Here is a 21,399-nt window from a genome sequence, read left to right as displayed (position 1 = left end):
AACAGGAAGTTGACTTACTATGGTAAGTCTCCAAATTTCTAGTAATACACTTTAGTAACAGTAACAATTTAATGGGTATTAAAAGAAAATCTATGCAGAGGACAGATATATTTCCCCTGAGATAGTGCTTGTGATAGTGCTTGTGCAGGCCTGTAAATTAGCTTCCTATATTTGATGATATTTTCTAACTCAGGCATGTAGCCATAACTATTTTTGTTTCTAAACTGTTCTCAAATTGTACTTATATAACGAAGACTTCCTGTTACTTCATTTTTCAGAAAGTGATGGAGAATGGCAAAATATTCAATTAGTCAACATTGTATATATTTTCCTCAGTGGAAAATATGAACCTCCTAACATGGCATGGCTCGCATTTGTTTGCTTGTACTGTTTAACTGCTCACCAATTTGACCATAGTTATTACTTATCTATTTTAACGAAAATTTAATGCAGATAATAAAAAATACTATCATTAACTTCAGGTAATATGAACTCTTAGTTCACAACTTTATACAAAAAAAGGAAAACACAATACATGTGCTACCTCCCAGTGGTTACTGATAGGAACTACTCTATTAATTGCAAAGTAGACGTTGAAGCCAGTAGGTTTTATTTTGTACTCTTGAAAGTGCTTCTTCAAAAGTGAGCATTTAGACATTCCTGTGACGAACTGCAGTTGATAGAATAAACTTTGAGGGAGTTAGGATAATGAAGCCAGAGATAGTTATTGAAGCAAACCGACGTTTATATCCCCAGATAACAGAGTAATTTTCTAAATGCATTATAACAAATGCTTTTATCTTTAATGTAGCATTAAGGTTTTATTAATCATTAACACATTAATTCTTTGTTTCCAATACACAAATACACATACATTTTTTTATAACAGAATACTGTAAAGTAGATTATTGCAGGAAAGAGAAGATGGAAAAGAAAGAACAAATGGAAGAAGCTGAGAGAGCCAGAGGGAAAAGAGAAAATGGAAAGATATTGGAAAAAATCCCCTGATGTTTTTATTGGAAGAAAAAAAATCTTCTCCCTTCTTTAAGACCTTTATCTGTCTTTATATATTATACAATAAATTATTACAAAAAGCGCTTTTTTTGGCATTATAAAAGTCAACTGCTATGAATAAACATTAATACATAACGTTACTCTCAGGGTCTACAACCCAGATAAGATTCATAACTTTGGATAAGGAAGGGGGTGGCTAGAAATACACACACACACACATGCGCACACACACACACTTAACCAGACTGTGAAGCAAAAGACTAAGTCTACACCAAAATACTCACCCTTGGGAATACAGACATTCTCAAGCAGCGACCCAGGCTGCAGACATGGCCCTCCCTACGGACAGAGTACCACAAGCTCTTGAGGGAATTAGGAGGGTTCTCCAGCCCCATAGGAGCAACTATCACAAAGGAGGAAGAGTACTGAATTCCAATTTGAAAATTTGTGCAAGATTATTAAAAGTAGCCTACAAGCCAAATTCCCATGTTGAGTAACTCTTTCAAAAATGATTCTACCTCTGCCTAACATCTTTTCCATTAGGTTGGACCAGATCTCTTCATGCCATCCTATTTTTGTTTGACTTTGAATTTACTCTTCTAATTTGAGCTATCTGTGTACTAGTCATCTGTCCTGACCCTAGGATAGTAATTTCTCAATCCCTCCTAAGAGTTTAGTTTAAATTCTTTCAAGTCTGCCCTCTACTAACTCTTAAACTAACTCTATTTCTGTCACATTTTGAGCCCTGTCTAAATAGAGTCTCTCAAATTTTCTTACACAAAAGAATCAACTGGGCACTTATTTTATAATGTAGTTTCCTGTTTTCTACCACCCCTCCACCCAGTGGAGGTCCTCAAGCCAATTAGACTGAGGAGGGGCCCAGAATTCTGGATCTTAATAAGTATTCAGCATGGCTCTTGGATAAACATTTACCCATCAAAGACCCGTCCAGATCCTACCAAATTCTAGCAGCCAAATAATCCAGTGGGGATTCCTGCAGTAATGTAATATTAAGCTTAATCTCAAACTCCACGTATAAACAAAATAAGCAAAAAACTGAGGCTAACACTATAGAGGCTGAAATTTGCACTGAACCCTACAAAAATAAGACTGTCTTTGATCAGAGGAGTTATTCTATAGATGTGTCTCAGTGTTTCTGAGATCTATCCCATAATCTATCAGTCAACTCTTTATGTTTGCCTAATCTGCAGATTAAAAACCTTCCATTTTTGGGGAAGATTAGGTGAGGTCTCTGGCAGGAGAATATCTTGAGAACATTCTTGTTCAAACAACCATTAGCTTCGTATGAAATTCTATTTACTTATTCAAATTGATTACAGCTGAATTCCTATTGTCAAACTTTTCTTAGACTGAGTCCATGGCTCTTTGTTCTCTTATCTTCTAACTTCATCCTCTTTTTCTTTTTCCCAGCCCCCAAATTTGATCATTTGCCTGCCAGGGCATATGCCATCTTATTCCTCTCTGGCTTAATTGCCCTCACTGGAGTGGTCCACTTAATCTACAAGGATTGCTATTTCTCCACTGTAGAGATGAATTCTAAGTCTTGACTCATATCAACTTTCCCAATTCAGTTGTTGCCAAAGTTTTAGTTTCCCATCAAATAATCTTTCAGTCAAGAATAGTCATAACTTTGTCCTCCAGTCCCTGCCTCCTGAGAAAAATGCCCTTCAGATAGAGAAAAAGTTCTGGAAATTTAAGAGAGGCTTTGGTTGCCTCCTGCATCCCTCAGCCCCAATCATGGCCTTCTCAAAGGACGTCTCCAATAATTATTCAGTAGGCTTCTTTCATGTAATCTTCGGTAGTTCTACAACCTGTACTACTTAATCCTACCTGGAGACTCAGCCTACCAGGACCCCTCAATCAATATTGTTCCCCCTCTAAAGGGTCAACACAGCATTCTGAACCTTCTGTGAGTCAAATTGAAGGCCTAGGGTCTCCAAATGTATTTGTTAAATAGCCTAAAGAATACCAAAATCTTTTATAAGCCAAGGACTCAGACAATGCCTACATGAGGCCAGAACTCAATGGGAGTGACCTCTATGCCAAGAAGAATCTCCCTAAAATCAACAAAAAGAAAACACCTCTACACTCAAGTTAAGGTCCTTATTGACTAAATATATTAGAAGAATGGCTGTAATGAAATTTTAGATCACTGAAATGAAATAGTAGCTATGAAAAGTAGAATTGCAGGTTATGAGGATAAAAAGTTGGCACTGGCAAGATCCTGGAGTAAATTGTACGCCAGCTATAAAACTTCATTTTTTTCTGTAAGTAACAAGGAATCTGTAAAAATTTTTTCAGGTATTGAAGACATGATTAAAATTGTATTTTATATAGATTTCTCTATCAAAATCGGGGAAAATGGATGGTATTGATGGATAAAGGCAGGAAGACCAGTTCTGAAGTGACGTTGCTAGTACCAATTAGAAATTATCTGAGCTTGAATTAATGAATTCAGTGGAAGAAGGCTGAAGACTCTGCACTGGTGAAATATTTTGAAAAAAAATTAATAGTGTTTGACACAGCAATTCCATTCCTAGGTAGTCAACAGAAGCGCTTGCATGTAATCATCAAAAGACATGTATAAAATCTTTATAGTAACCTTATCAGTAAAAGTAAAAAACTGGAAACAATTCTAACGCCCTTACGAATGGAGTAGATAAATTGTGGTACATTTATACAATGGCTTGCTATATAGCAATTAGAATAGTGGAACTATTGCTAAAACGCAACAATGTAGGTGAATCTCACAAACACAACTCTTGGAAAAAGAAGCCTGACACAAAATAGCGCATACAATGTGATTTCATTTATGTTAGATTCACAAACAAGCAATTTAATCTATGGTGCTAAAAGTCAGGATAATGGTTACCTTTGAGGGGGAATGGAAATAGGAAGGGACCATGAGGTTGCTTCTGGGCTGCTGGTCATGTGCTCTTTCCCCACGTGGGTTCTGGTTACACGGATGTATTTACTTTGTGAAATTTCACCTAGTTGCACACTTACGTTTAGTGCAGTTTTCTCTAGGTATGCTTTACTTCAATAAGCATTACATTAAAAAATCAAAATGGCTGAGTAATTTATAGGGTGTTAGGAGAGAATAAGTCATAGCAATTGACATTAATAGTGCAACCACCTTCCTGTGCATAATTTTTAAAGGATGTAAAATAAGCCCTACCTTGTCACGGAGGACTCAAAATTCCGTGGCTGAAGAGTCTGATTCTGCATAGTTCCTGGCTCTGTCTTTGTCTTCCTCATTTTGGACTCAACAGTTTTGATTTATGCTTTAGGGGACTGGAAGTGCTGCATGGAGGAGACAGATATTTGAATGAGAGATTAGAGGATTGAGTGGGATTTTGTCAGGTAGAGATGGCAAACGATGGCATTTCAGGCAAGGAGAAGATTATAGCATAACACTGAGTATTCAGGATAAGTTTGGATCATAAAGAGCTTGAATGACAGTTTTGAACTTTACTAAGAAAAAATTAAAGGGATTTGAAAAGTTTTTGAATGAAGGAATGTCACAAAACAAGTTATAGGAGGTCAATCACACATGAAATGTTTTGGAAGGACAAGAATAAAGTCAAAAGGATTCAGGATGCTATTGTAATGGTCATAGTGAAGACCTGTGAATGTTTGTCCTACCATTATGCCAACAGAAATGGACAGATCAATGGGAATGAGCATCACTGAAGAGTGGGCATCCATGGAACTTGACAGATGATTGGATGTTGGAGTCAAAGGAAACACAAAACCCCTGTTAATATTAGTAATCCTGCTAAGTGAATATACGGAGGGGTGGATTCTCAATATGGTCAAATGATAATTGGCATCAACATCACCCATGTGCTTGATTAAAAAGGATTCTCAGATCCTACCTCAGAAATACTGAATCAGACTCTCTGAGGATGAGTTCAATACTTTATTTGAATAAATCCTCTCTATGATTTTTACGAAAACTTAAGTTTGAGATCCATGTTCTTATAAAATATACCAAGAGGGATGGAATTGGTAGCCCTCTTGTGGGAGTTACTACAAATGAAGTTTAAACTACCACAACAGATTCCAATACTATTTTTTAAACTATAACACTTAGGAAGTGCTGAAATTATATAGAATGGAATTGGATAGAGTGAATGCTTTGAACGAGATACGTCGGGAGTTCAGTAAATGCATCTTCACTAGTAAAGAAGTCTGAGGGTAAAACTCTCTTTGTTCTCTAGAGAAAGCAACTGAATTTCATTTCAGCTGCAAACGTTTTGAGTCTCTTTACATCTTCTGCCAAGCTGAATTAGTTGGCAACTGGGAATCCTGATGAAGAGTCTCAATTTACACAAGAAAAAAGAGTTGGGCAGTTCACTGAACTTCTCTCCCCACCACATCAGAGAGAAGAATTCAGCTTCCCTGGTAAGAAGTTGAACAAACTTTATCCAGGCATGGAGCCAAAATTTGCAAATGTAATCGAGAAAGAAAAGTATCAGGACATCCACTGGTAACATCTGAGGAATTATCAGAAACTGTCTTAGTCTTTGCTCACTAATTACTTTAAATTTTATAATGCTCAGGCTAACCCAATACATTTATTTAAAACAACCACCTTAGTCTCCTAATTAGCCCACTAGACCCTATTAGATGTTAGTAGTTTTCCACATCTGAAGGGAATATTAGTGGACCTTCTAGGCAATAAGTATTCAGTAGAGGCAGTTTGTGCGAATAGTTCTTAAGGCTCTAACAGGAACGATTAAATACTGAAACTCACCTCAGAAATCATCCATAGTCCACCTTCTTATTTTAGTCCCAAAGCAATCTCAGATCCCAGAAGTAGGAGATATGGCCCACTGTTAGTAGGAGAGCCAGGATTTGAAACTAGGGATACTTATTTCTGGAAACACGCTTTTCTCTGTAGCAAAGGGACTAACAGTAGGAACTTTACATTTCTCATTTCTCCTTACCTGCCGAGTATTTAAATTTCTGATAAGTATATTGACTTAAAAACAAACATTTAACTGAACTTTCAGCTAACATTTTTCATAGAAATATAGTTTTAAAAAGTTCACCCTTTTTAAGTGTAAATAAAGTTCAATGAATTTTGAAAATACATGCAGTTGTATAATTGCTATCACAGTCAAGTTATAGAATATTTCATCACCCCAAAATATTCCCCTGTGCCCCTTGGCAGTCAGTTCTCACCTACTATCCTCCCTGGCCCTTGTAATCACTAATGTGCTTTCCATCCCTATAATTTTGCCTTTTCCAGACTCTCATATAAATGGAATCATATAATATGGAGACTTTGTATATGTCTTCTTTCACTTAGCATAATGCTTTTGAGATTCATCATGTTGCGTGTGTCATTAGTTTGTACCTTTTTATTGCTGAGTAGTATTCTATGGATGTACCATAGTTTTTTTTTATCCATTCAAAGTTAACGGGCATTTAACTGGATTTTTTCCAGCTTGGGGTGATTATAAACAAATCTGCTAAAAGGTTTGTGTATGATCTTTATATGGGCATGTGTCCTCACTTCTCTTGGATAAACACCTAAGAATGGGATTGCTGTGTGATATAGGCGTATGTTCAACATTAAAAAACTGATATCAGATCTAAGATTAATTTTACTTGATTTACCACATAACAAATCAACACGTTACTATTTCATACTTCTTAGTAGAAGACACAAGACTCCTGGAATAGCTAGAAAAGACTTTATTAATCAGGCCGTAGCAAGCAACATAAGCATCAGCTGTTTGCATCACTTCTCCTTGCCCCTCAAGTTCCATGGGCGAATTAGAGAGGATCTAGAAGGATGCCTACACGCGCAGGGGGATGAGTTACAGAAGGAGAGCACTGAAGTTGCGGCACACACCTCCTTTAAGCCGAGCTAGTCGTCATCCCAGAGGAGATATTGTTTCATTCTTCAAGGTTTCTCACTGTGTTCAGTATATTGTCATATCCATTCAAGATACCTATATCTGATCTGTCTTATGACAGTCGAAATGGAGTAAGAGGTGGAGACATATCAGAACTGTTACGAGGTTTATTTGATATAAGAGGAGAAGCAGGAAGAAGTTGCAAATAATTTTTAGGTTTCGGGTTCAGTGATAGTCTGAAAGCTGATGTCGCTCATAGATGGGAAATGACACTTTTTGGGAAGGTATTTATCAGCCTAATAAATTCAGTTCAGGCCATGCCAAGTTTGGGTCATCTCTGTATGATCATTCTATTCTAAATAGTATACTGAAAATTAATGTTCTCTTGGATTTCCTGCATTGTGATAGACCAACAGCAACCAACAACTGCAAAATAAATTGGGGGAGAGGGGATCTGAAAACAGCATGTGAAAAAAACAAAATTCTGTTAGGCTTTAGATACCCAGGAACTTAAAATCAGCGCTACAATAGAACACATCTGTTAAATCAACCATTTGTTCTCTGGGATTTTTCTAAGGCAGAAGAGAAAAGGAGGACGGTCATTGCCATCGGTTCCTCTCCTTTATGGACAAAGTACTTACAAGTGAAAAACAATTGTACACAAATCTCTGTGGTTGGAATTTTCCATTGTTCTTTAAATTTTAGAAAGAGTTCTTATAGCTATTTTTAAATATTCACTTAAGTCAAATATTCTACTGAGATGTGATTAAAAACTAGGCTTATTTTCTCTGACTATTAAATTAAATTAAAATACAACAAAATAAAAAAATCTCTCCATTTCTTGCGAATCAGATTAATGTAGAAGAAATACATATTTTAGTTACAGATATAAAATTATTTAAAACCAAAGAAAAAAATTAGATGTTTCTTGAAGGAAAAGGAAAACAATGGATAGTTTCTTCTTCTCTGTATATTTAGAACAAAAAATATTTAGAAAAAAACATGAATGAGAGATAATTTTATTTCTACACTGGCAAAAGAAAAAAATTTCTTTCCAAAAATAAAGCTGAATATTTTGTTGTTTATTTTTATCTTTATTTGTGAGCCATTTTTTTAAAAGTTAAAACTCATGACTTTTCTTGGGGGAAAGTGCTGAGTATTGAGCATTATAATAAAAATGATGAGTGGGATTTATTTTGATCAAGATTCAAATGTTATTGAGATTCAACTAAAAATTGTATAATTTGATAAGTAAAATTTAAAATACAATCTTAACTGAAATCATTAAAATAAGTCATGAAAATATAGTTTTTTTAAAGAACATAAAATCACAAAATCTATTCCTAATACCAGTCCTGGTGGTCTAGTGGTTAAGATTGGGCGCCCTCACCAGCGTGGCCTGGGTTCATTTCCTGGTCAGGGATCCACACACCCAACTGTCGGTTGTCATTCTGTGGTGGCTGCATATTGCTGTGATGCTGAAAGCTGTGCCACTGGTATTTCAAATTCTAGCAGGGTCACCCGTGGTGGACAGGTTTCAGCAGAACTTCCTGAGTAAGACAGATGAGGAAGAAGGACCCGGCCACCCACTTCTGAAAAAACTGGCCGTGAAAACCTTATGAAGAGCAGCAGAGCACTGTCTAAGATACACTGGAAGGTGAGAGGATGGCATGAAAAGACCAGGCAAGGTCCCACTCTGCTGTCCACAAGGTCGCTAGGAGTTGGAATCAACTACACAGCACTAACAACAATTCCTGCTACCTTTCCTTTGTGTTTGGCTCAATATATCGCTCCCTGAAAGCTGCAGTCCAAGGTTGGCTACAATTAGTTTTTATATATGGAATATAAAGCACTTTATTAGAATTATAAAAAAATAAAATGTGAAGCAATTTAGACGCTCTAATTCATATCTTTGTCTTATTTGTTGGAAAACTGAAGACTATATGCTAGTCCTCTTAGAGTAAGGTGAACAGGGAAAAGTTATTTCTGATGAAAAATTAACATGCTTCCTTCTCCAAAGTAAAGAGACTCAATATGCTTTTCTGTACTTGAAGATCAAAGAAAATAAAGTTAATTTTGTAATAAATTTCTCCAGTTTAACACTTTAAGAATATATTTGTATATTACATATATATTATATATATAATTTTGTAATTATATATATAATTGTTTTAACCAATATTAGTGAGGACTTCCTGTTTTGAATGACTCTGTTGGGTTCTTTAAATACAAAGATGAATAAGTCTTTACTGCCAAGGTACTCATGATCCATTAGGCGAAACAAATAATTTAATTAAAAGTACGTTCATTAATACTCTTCATTACGTCTTGTTAATTGAATAATTGGCACACTATTGGCAAAAAATAAGAAGTGATTAGCCTTGCATGGGTAAATTAGAAATGGCTTCCAAGAGGAAAAATTGCTTAATGTGTTTTGAAAGATTCACAACCTGAATAAGAAAGGCAAGTCATTAATGGTAAGGAGCTAGTACACAAAAAACCACTACAGAGTTGTGAAACTTCAGAGTGAAGTGGGGTGACAATGAGCGGTCTTATATGCCTGGAGTGTAGAGCAGGTGTATGGAATGGTGGGAGACGAGACTGGAGAGAGGCAGGAGCCATTTTGTTGGAGGCAAAGAATGTCTCCCTAATAACTTTTAACATTTCTGAAAGTCAGTAGAAAATTTAAACCTTATTAAAGTGGCTTAAGTAGGGAAATAAAATGGTCATATTTGCAAATAGAGAACTCACTCTAGAAGAAAAGCAGAGAATAATTTCAGAGGTAGAGACTGGAAGAAAAGATATGAGTTAAGGGACTGATGTAAACATGTAGATAAAATTACTTGTCACATCTGTGCTCCTTCATAGCATATTCTTTGTATTTTACTTGGCTACATGTGTGTGATGCTGTGATATCATTTGCTAAAGCAATGTAAAATATTTTTACAAGTAAATATTTGAACATATGAGTATAAATATAAATATGCATATATGCGTTCAGGTGTTAATATTAAGCACAATCACACATTGTATAATACATTTCGATGTCCTCACTCCTAGGGATATTCCTTTTACTCTAAATATTAAAGGATTAAAATATATTATCTGTGAAAAAAGCCAATATCTATCCAGCCTCACTGAAATGACATATGATGAATTAATACGATATGTAAGTGATTTTTAGTCCTTTGAGTAAAATTCCCATAAAAATAAGTTAGTACAATGCCATTATTACAAAGTTATGACCATGATCAACCAGGTTTGTAAAAGTTTTATGTAAAATAAGCATATATAGAGTAAGAGAAGTGGGAAGAGCTAGAGGCAAAATATTTTAATGAAAAAAAGGTAAAATTGAAAATGCTCATAAAATAGTTATTAAAAACATGACGGTATCCATTGCCCTGGGAACCGTGCTCAACAATTACTTTCCTCAAACTGGAAATTGACAGCACCAAGATTATTCCCAGAAGGGCAACTTAAAAAAATTCTAATTTACAGAGAATCATGTTGGAAAGGACATTTAATTTATTTATAGGGTTGAAAGAGATTGATTTCTAATGTGATTATTTAAATGGAAAAAATTATTGAATTTTTATATTTCAGAAGTTTTTATGTATGAAATTCTTGTTATATTGCTTTCTTTACACTTTGTATGTTAAAAAATAAAAAAATAGAAACTTATATTGAATTGTCACTTATTCCAAGTTTGATAAACTATTCTTTCATTTTATAAGGAAACCTGAATTCTATTATATTTAAAGTCAAATGTGTTTCAGTAACATGGAAAAGAATTTATGTATAGTATTCTCCATTGTGCTATTGATATTACAGCAGTATACTTTCTCAATGAGAACTGAAAACATTCTCTTCAGAATTAAACCGGATACCATATATGTAAGATTATGATTGTTGGTAAAATAATCCACATTTTTCCCACTTATGTATGTATCAACTACCCTGAAATATTTATTTTTTCATGCTATAGTTTAGGAAAAAAGAAGTATTATATACCTTTCTCCTAAAATTTAGGTCAACATGTACAAAATAGAAGGAAAAATAAACAGTAAAGATATGTAAAGTGTTCAGACCTTTGTTCTCTGGTTATTATTTTTGCTATGTCTATAAGAAGCCACTTCCTAAGCAAGCCCATTGTTCTAAGATGCCTCTTTCCTCCTCTTAAATTGGGAATGTCTTTGATTAAATGGATGAGGAGCTACAGGATGACAAGACTTACAGTAAATAAAAAAATATGTTGGTTAACTATCTCAAAAATTATCTCCCTTTGAACAATAAACATCAACAAGAAGTAGCACAAATCTGGATCATACTAAATGCCTTGTCCTGTTCAGATAGTAAAAGAAACACCGAAGAATAGCTGCCATGTTCTTTTTGTTTGGGAAGGACTACTCTTTTGAGTTGAGTTTTTTGGAGTGAAATATGATATCTTTCTTTTTATTTTTTTCTCTAATGCATTACCCTGGGATGGACTTAACTTTTTTAAAAAAATCATACAAAGATGGAGAAAATAGGACCATGATTTTAGATTGTGAATCTGTCAAGTGTTCAAAGCATTTGAACCTGGGCTCTCCTACTTGACATGAGTAGCTGTGCTCCTCAAGGAGGCTGCAACGAGATGTGGTTGGCAGAATTTGACAGATAGTCATAGTAGGCACTCAAAAACATTTATCCTGGACTGACAAGGCTGGAATGAACTAGATAGTTAAAGTGCTCAAGGAGATTAGAGGTTTTTAATTACTCAGCTTTGTGAGTCCAACATGACCTTTCAGAAATGATACAGTACCAAATCAAAGTATTATTTTATATAACAATAAAGATAAACACTATTTGTCAATTCACATCATCTGATAAAAAGTGCAGAGTGACATCAGCATCATGGCAGAGTGAGTTCTTCCCTTAGATTCCACTCCCCCCAGGATACAATAAAAAGGACATTCATAAACCAACAGAGGACATTCCCATAACACAAAAGACATCTGAGAGACATACACAGCCATATGTCTGAAGGGGGAGGTGCTAGACTGCCCAGCAGGAAGTAGAAGGAGGTAAGGGGATCTCCTCTCCCTCTCTGGCAGCTACCTATGGCATGGAACTGCACACAGCACTGAGAGGAGAGGGGGAGGGGTGGCTCTCCAAGGAACATCTTCATTCTCACAATTGCCTACCAGCCATGGGAAAGCTCCACACAGAGGAGGCTAAGCTATTGTGGGGGTATCTTCATCAAGCCAGCACCCAGGAGGGCAGATAGTGATGGCAGAGTGAAAATGTTCCCAGGATCGCACACACAAAATAAAGCGCCCCTCCCCCTGCCCGATGCACCAGCTCAGCCAGTTGGCCAGAGCAAGGGACCCCTGCCAGAGCACCTGCCCATACATTAGTAAAGCAGCAGCTGCAAGCAGGCAATCTCAGATGGGCCCTGTCAGCACAGGTTCCAATGGACAGGCACAGATGTGAGCGATCATGGTGGGTTCAGAATACACAGCTCCTGCCCCCCACCTACAGAGGCAGTAGGTGGGATCTGCATGCAACCAGATACTACTAATATGTGAAGGTACAAATCCACCCCATCAAATAATATGGGGATGTATATTAATACTCCAGACCAGAAGGAAAATGACAGGAACTCAGAAATCAATCTCGAAGGCACAGAAATTTACAATATAAGTGATGGAGAATTCAAAATAGCTATGATAAAAAGACTTGATGAGTTACGAGAATATTCAGAAAGACAGTTCAATGAAAACTGAAATAAAATTAATGAACAGAGGGAATTCTTCACAAAAGAGATTGAAACTATAAAGAAAAACCAATGAGAAATGTTGGAGATGAAAAACACAATAAATGAGATAAAGACAAATCTGGAATCCTTGAATAACAGAGTTGACATTATGGAGGACAGAATTAGAAGTTTGGAGGACAGAGATATAGAAACACTTCAGATGGAGGAGAGAGAACGAAGACTAAAAAGAAATGAAAAAATGATCTGGGAAATATCCAACTCAATTAGGAAATGCAACATAAGGATTATCACTATTCCAGAGGGAGAGGGGAGGGAGAAAGGAGCAGAAAGCTTGTTCACAGAAATAATAGCTGAGAACTTCCCAAACCTAGGGAAGGAGCTGGAAATACAAGTAAAGAAGCTAACGGAACTCCTAACTACGTCAGCGTAAAAAGACCTTCTCCAAGGCAAACAGTAGTAAAACTGGTGAAGGTCAATGACAAACAAAAAATATTAAGGGCAGCAAGGGAGAAGAAAATAACTTACAAAGGAACCCCTATCAGGCTTTCAGCAGATTTCTTGACTGAGACTTTACAGGCTAAGAGAGTGGAATGACATATTCAAAATTCTGAAAGACAAAAACTTTCAGCCAAGAACACTCTATCCAGGGAAAATATCCTTCACATATGCTGGAGAAATAAAAACTTCCCCAGATAAACAAAAGTGCAACCATATTCTAGAGAGTTTTTGCTCTCTGTCACAGATAGCTGCCTTTGAAAACTAGATGAGCGCCACAACAGCAATTTCTGTAACCATTATCTTTTGCAGCCAAGCAAACCACCTCAAAACTTAGTGGCTTAAAAAAAGCATTTATTGGGGCCAGCCCAGCGGCGCAGCAGTTAAGTGCGCATGTTCCACTTTGGGCAGCCCAGGGTTCACCGGTTCGGATGCCTGGTGTGGGCATGGCACTGTTTGGCAAGCCATGCTGTGGTATGCATCCCACATACAAAGTAGAGGGAGATGGGCATGGATGTTAGCTCAGGGCCAGTCTTTCTCAGCAAAAAGAGGAGGATTGGCAGCACATGTTATCTCAGGGCTGATCTTCCTCGGAAAAAAAAAGAGCATTTATTATTTTTCACATTTCTGTGGCTGACTGGATTGTTCTTATGATCTTGACCATTTTTCTGGGGCTGGCTGGTCTATGAGGACTCCATCCACATGCCTGAGCCCTGAGCTGGGATGGCAAGGATGGCTAGTACGCATGGGTGGCTGATGCTTCTCCATGTGGTCTCTCATCATCCAGGAGTGCAGCCTGGTTTGTTCACGTGCTGTTGGAAAAACAAGACAAGAGAAAGCAAGTCTCAACGTGAATGCCCTTTTCAAACCTCAACTAGTGTCCTGGTTGCTATTGACTACTGGCCAATACAAGTCATGTGTCTAAGCCTAGATGCAAACGCTAGGGAAATAGACACCACTTTTATTTATGAGAATCTTCGAACATTGGTGGCCATCTTTTTCCAGGTTACCACAATGTCTTAAAATATCAAAAAAAAAAAAAAAAAATCAAGTACATGGTTTCCAAGTGTTACAATTCTTTTAGTAATTTAAAACAGAATGTATCTCTCAGCTCAGTGGAGCCTTTGTTTTAGGTATTGCCCACCCAATTTGATATAGTTCTAAATTCCAAGTAAAAGGACACAGTATTCACCAAAATATTGAAATGTTGGACCAGTGTGCCTTTAGTCTCTTCTGAGTGTTTATCATATTATATACTATTGTGGCAGAGTAATGCTCCCCTCCTCAGGGAAGGCGAATGTTTTTCCGTCCTGTCCAATCAAAAAGCAGACTCTGCCCCCCTCTTCCTCACTGAGTGCTTCAACCTACCAGATGTCCCCTAGACATGCTCCTGGGACATCATTGGGACCTGCACCAAGCAAGGAGTGTGGGGCCAGGCGAGAGGTCGTCTTCACTCACAACCCCAAATGATGGCTGGGTCCAGGGATGATCAAGGACTCCAATTACAGCAGCCACATCTCAGAATGGACAGGGGTGCATCATCCTGAGCTATGGCTTGGGCATTTTATTTTTGTTCCTTTGACTTTTTTTCCCCCCAAAACTGCAGAGTTTAGTATTACAGAGTTTAGAGGGATTTTCATTTCCTTAATTAACATGATTTTCCAGTTTGTTGCATCCAGGACACAGTATCAGCCTCAGCCTTAAACTTTTTTGTTTCTGCTCACACCTTATTGAGACCCGGGCAGCATGGGGAGGATTTGGCCAACCCTTGCCTAGCCCCGAGCCAGACACCACCATAGTAAGGAAACTCCGTCAGAAATTCACCTGGTTTCTTCAAACGAACAAACAAAAAAATGTACACCCAGCTTTTTGTTTTTTGCCACCTGGTTCAGAGCTATTGTGTAAAAGGATGCCCTAGCCACTATTTGCACGTGAGACATTTATAAGGGAAATGGGCTCCACTGCCTGAAAAGGTGAGCAGGGGTTTCAAGATTTAAAACCGACTCAGACCTGATTCCTATCAGATGTATTTGCCTGTGAATGACCCATTCAGCAGTGATGAGGTGGAGTTACTGCCCATGGCCAGAGTGTTGGAAGATTGCCCCAGAGTTGCTCAGGGACCTGACGGTGGGGTGAGCATCGGGCTGGTTCCTGGTATAGCTCCTGGGTTAGACTAGGGCTTCTTTTCTCCAGAGTCTGGTCTCCAGAGCCAGTGAATATGTTACCTTAGATGGCAACAGAGACTTTACAAATGTAATTAAGTTAAGCCTCTCCAGATGGAAAGCTTATCTTGCATTATCCCGGTTGGGCCCAATGTAATCAAGTCTCCTTATAAATTAACAAGGGCAGCAAGAGAGTCTGTGTGAGAGGTGGAAAGAGATTTGAAGATATTTGCTGTCATCTCTGAAGACTCAAGAAGAGGCCATGAGCTAAGGAATGTAAGTGGCCTCTAGAAAGGAGGAGATACAGGGAAATAGATTCTCTTCTAGAGCTTCTAGAAGAAACATAGCCCTGCAGACACCTGAATTTTATACTAGTGAAACCTATTTTGGACTTGTGATCTCCAGAACTGTAAGATAACACATTTGTGTTATTTGAAGCCACTGAGTTTGTGATAATTCATTACAGGAGCAATAGAAAACTAATACATACATCGTATGTATTATTATAGTCTTTTTTACTTTGTATTTCCCTGATAAAAATTAATAACATAAATTGTAAAATGAGTTAATAAAATGCATTATCTTTCTCCTAAATCTTCTATCCATTATGTGTTCCATTGTTCTGTGAAAGACATTCAATAGATATTATTTAGATACACAAGAAATCATCTTTTATTCCTCCTTTTCCCTTGACATTCAAATCCATTCCTGCTGCTCCTATCATTTCCAATGTCTGAAGAATCCAGCCTCTCTTTTTTCATTCTAAATTTACTACATTAGTCCCAGTCTCATTATTTCCTGTTATGACTACAGCAACAACTTTCTAACTGGTCTTCCTGCCTCTGCTTTTCTCCAATTCTATTTATTCTAAGCATTGTTCTTACCAGACTTTTCTCCTTTAATTAGTATGATCGTACCATGTCTTTGCTGGAAAACATCAATGGTTACACACTGCCCACTGAAATAACTTTAAATTATTTAGACTGCTAAAATGCTCCATAATCTGTTGCCAACTACTTTTCTTGTCTTTTCTTTTCTTTTTTGAGGAAGATTAGCCCTGAGCTAACATCTGCTGACAATCCTTCTCTTTTTGCTGAGGAAGACTGGCTCTGAGCTAACATCCCTGCCCATCTTCCTCTGCTTTATATGTGGGACGACTACCACAGCATGGCTTGCCAAGCGGTGCCATGTGCACACCCGGGATCCCAACCAACGAACCCCCGGCCACTGAGTGGAAGGTGCAAACTTAGCCACTCCGCCATCGGGCCAGCCCCTGCCAACTACTTTTCTTCAAACATCTTGTTTCCTCTCCACACTACAATGTTTCCCATGCATACCTCACTTCATTTTCTTTACGTTTTTGCCCACTCACTTCTCTTTTCTGAGAGTTTACTTTCCCAAGTCACTACTCTTGGCTAAACCCAAATATCATCTCCTTGAAGACTTTGTTTGGAACTACCTTCTTCCACCTTTGAACACCCAAAGATTTGTGTCTTTCCTTATTACAATTACATCACCTATCAGATATCTTTTCTCTTGCTGACATGTGGTCTTTTCTGGCAATAAATCTCCAATTTTCTTCTATCAAACCACTGTTTCCCCTCTTCATTACTTTACTTCAACTGGATCTCATTTCATTCCTGACTCCAGAGATACGTGAAGCAGAGTTGGCCAATTAAAGCATAACATTTTTTTTTTACAGTGATTTGTTCATAGCTCACCATATCACCCAATTAGAAACAATGAGACTCCATAACATAAAGAATCTAACTGGCATATACAAAATATAGTACCTCATATTTTATTTACTTACAGGCATAGATGGTATCATCCAATCGACTAAGCATCTTGAAGTTAAGATTTATGTATGATACATATTTGTGTCATATTCCTTTGCTTAACACAAGAGTGTAAGTATTCAATGAATCAAAGAATGATTCTATCAATAAAGAGGACTTCCTTTTAATTAGAAAGTTTATGTGTTAAGAATATTAGAATCATAGATTTTTTTAAATAATGTGTTTCCCTATCTTCAAATAGAAGTGGTAAACTATCCAACAAATTCAAATTATTTTCTGCCTTTAAAGATCTCCAGAGAAAGATTATGTATTAATCTCCTTCTTACTAAGCACAGTCTCCCTGATAACTCATTTCAATGTGCAAATTTTACTGTCTGTAAATTTATTCTGTATCTAATTTATAGTCCTTGTGCTACCATTTTAGATTATTTCTTAATTTTATTGTTATACAATGTGCTTATTAAGCTACTGTCTCCTGTCTCCATATCTACTCTTCTACATTTTGCTGTGTGATGCTGTTCTGGGACTCTATAAACTATATTTCTCCTTTGCCAGCTGGCTTCCGTTTAAATTCAGCCAATATGAGACATTAGATAATTGGTCAATAGGGGACATTAGATTGGAAGATGAGGATAGAGACAATTTCCATGCTGTTCTTGTCAGCAGCATCACAGTAGCATTGTGATATGAATCCGATGGTTCAAGTTGCTTTGATCACGGTACTTGACCAGATGTACTATACATATATACACACATATATATTAATACTATATATATATATATACATATACATATATATATATATATATATATATAAAATACTAATCTAGGCTGCCATAACAGAATGCCGCAGACTAGGTGCCTTAGACAAGAGAAATTTATTTTCTCACAATTCTAAAGGCTGGAACTCCAAGATTAAGGCACTAGCAGCATTGGTTTCTGGTGTAACCTCTCTTCCCGGCTTGCAGACTGACATGTTCTTGCTGAATCCTCACATGGCCTTTCCTCTGTACACGCACTCTCTTGGTGTTTCTTCCTCTTATGGGGAGATCAGTCCTGTTGGATTAGGGTTCCACTCTACGACACCATTTAACCTTAATTACCTCCTTAAAACTCCTATCTCCAAATAGAGTTGCATTGAGGGGGTTACAGCTTCAGCATATGAACTTTGAGTGGACATAACTCAGTCCATAACATATATCTGAAGTAAAGTAAAGAGATATATATTATGTGTATGTGTGTATTTTTTTAGTGGACTTTTCTTTGTATATATTCTGCAGAGAAATAAAATAGTGAACACATTTTACACTCAAATGTTAAAAACTATATCAATAACTGTTCTGCTTCCAGAGTTAAAATTGTTTTTAATTAATAAACTCTATTTTTTAGAGCACTATTAGTTTCACAGCAAAATTGAGTGGAAAGTACAGAGAATTCTCATCCACCTATGTCTCTACACACACGTGTCCTGCCCTACTATCGCCATCTTGCAGCACAGTGGTATGTTTGTTATGTAAGAAGAGAGTCCAAAGAGGACCAGCAAAGGATGGTCAACACTGAGCAGTATGGCAGTTATCAAAGTAACCATACAACAGGAAAGAGGACCTGGGTAAATAACTGTTGGACAATACACACAGATTGCTACAATAAATTCAGAGAAAAGGTTCACAAAGAACTCTGCTAAAGAAAGACTCATCAAAGGATTGAGAGTAGGAAATTTTCCTTTCACGGAGACACTGGGAGTCTGTGGAAAATTTGGGGTTTCATTTCGCTGTAATTTTCCTGTCGCAGAGTAGAATTATTTATTGAATATTTTTAATGACAATAATGTTCTGCTACATTATTGTCAATATGTTTGTGAGCTGGGATTCAAGATGGTTGTCATATATGAGGCTGCCAACTGGTGAAACTATTCCAGGTTTCTGGAGAAGGTATTGGCCTAAGATAAGGCACCTTTCTAAAGTAATCTAGTTTTGTTTGTTTCTTTCTCTTGTTGTTTGTTGTTTTTGTAATGTTGTCATCTTTGATAAAGAATATTCATAATGGTTGTAGTTCCCCAAAGATATGAATCCTTTTTAATAAAACACTTTATCTACCCTAACAAACAAGTCATATTTTATGCTACAGAATAAAAGTAATTTTGACAGGGCCTAACAAATTGCTGAATTATGTGACTTCCTACCCAATGAAAATATATTAATATGCAAGGCTGAAACCAGTTTCCAAAGGGGCCACCATAATGTGGGAGTATGCTGGCATTAGAATAATCTATCTAAATATGTTGAACTTATGCTATACTTTTCATTCTTTGTTCATAAACCTGATTTATGAGAAAAATTATCTAGAAAACAGTAATAGCCTTCCCATTTTACAGATAGAAAATTGGAATTGTGAGGAAATAAAATGCTTTGCCCTACCTCATCTTGCAAATGGATGGTGAAATTGAGTAATTGAGTAATAAATGTAGGTGTCCTAATTCTTATTTAATTTCCATTGTGCCAGGCTCTCTCTCTGCTTGTATATTACAATCAACTGCCTCAGAACTGCTGGCTCAGGGAAGTTATTTCAGAAAATTTTAATATCCACAAAGAAAACTAATATTACTATCCTAGTAGGAGGATTTAAAAGTGAAAAGACTTAGCAGATTTGTATTGAACTAGCCACTTAGAGGCTAAATTGAAAATAATAGAAGTGATTATTCAGGACATATGCTTATTTACTCAACACTCTCCATTTAAAATCTTCATAAAGGCTCAAAATTTGCTCATAGAAATTGTCTTTATTATTAAACTTTTGTTTCCTTTAAAAATAAAGCTTTCTCTGTTTTATTATATCTAAAGGGCAGTAAATTTGATTTAGATAAATGGAATATTTATAAGGATCAAAATTCCATTTTATAAACTGTCGACCATGGAAAACTGGTCCTCTATAGTGACCTTACTATGTCAGCTATGAGTCTTGTCTCTCTTGAAATGACTTTCAGGCTATTGCTCAGAGGCAACGTGAGAATTTGGGGACAGATCTGTGCTACAGAAGTAGCAAATACCATGCTTGTCCATACAAAGTTGTTTAGCAACTCTGGGTTTAAAGCAGGTGAAATAAGTTTACAAGGATGGGAGGAGATAAGATGGGAGCAGACAAGAAGGACACTGGAGAGAGAGCTAGGAATGGCCTGTTGGAGTTGAAGAAGCTAAAAGATTTTTCAACTCTAGAGGTAGAGCTACTAAGGCCACTGTCAAATGTGCAGAGGCAGCTGCCCCAGAGCAGCTTTAAAGGAGAGGCAAGGTTCCTAATTAGGTTACCAAGTACCTTCCTCTACTTCCCTATCAAGCTGAAAAAAAGAAAAGAAACACTACTACCATCTGGTATCATATAAAGTGGCAAAGAAAAAAATTACAGCAAAGGTAGATTAGAGGAACTCTGAGTTAAACAGATTGGGGGAAATGTAGAATCTTTTCAAAATATGGTATTTTTATCTATATAATTATGAAAAAGTTGAAGGCCAGGGAGGGTCTGATGCATTTCTTCTGTAAAGAATTTCCTATAAAGAATTTCAAATTCAGGTTCTAGTTCAAGATGGTGATGTAGGAAGATCCTGAACTCACCTCCTCTTATGCATGCAGTGAATCTACAGCTACACACAGAACAATCTCCTCTGAAAAAAAGAAAATAAAAACTAGCTGAGCAACACCAACTCACTGGGCAAAGAAAAGACCCACATTGAGCAGGTAGGAGATGCTAAGACACAGTCTTGTCATAAATCCCACCCCTGGTGTGGCGACTCACAATTGGGAGGGAACTCAAAATCCCAACCCTGAGAAGCAAAGGGTTTGAACCCACATCAGGCACCTCAACTTTTAAGACTGGCACCTGAGAAACAAGCCCCCAAGACATCTGGCTTTGAACGCCAATGAGGTTTTCCTCCAAGAGACCCACAAGGCTATGGCGAACTGAGAAACGGCTCTTAAAGGGTTCTCACACATGGGCTCAACTGCCCCAGAGCCCAGCACAGAGGCAGCTGACTGAAGACACCCAGACTTTCTGTGAAACAGGCTTATTTGATTACCTTAAAGCAAAGGTGACCGAGGAGCACGCATCTAATTTAACACACATCTACGGGCCTGCTGAAATACTCCCTAGGGACAGAGACTGGCAGGCACCATCTTTGCATGCTCCCTCTCTGCCTCATTTCAGCTCATTGGTATCTCCCAGAAAACGGATATACTGATGACAAGTAAAAGTATGAAAATATATTCAACATCACTTGTCATTAGGGAATT

This window comes from Equus caballus, chromosome 21 (genome assembly GCF_041296265.1).
Source record: "Equus caballus isolate H_3958 breed thoroughbred chromosome 21, TB-T2T, whole genome shotgun sequence".
Classification (NCBI taxonomy): domain Eukaryota; kingdom Metazoa; phylum Chordata; class Mammalia; order Perissodactyla; family Equidae; genus Equus; species Equus caballus.
The sequence above is the reverse complement of the archived record's forward strand: the minus strand, read 5'-3'. Positions refer to the sequence as shown.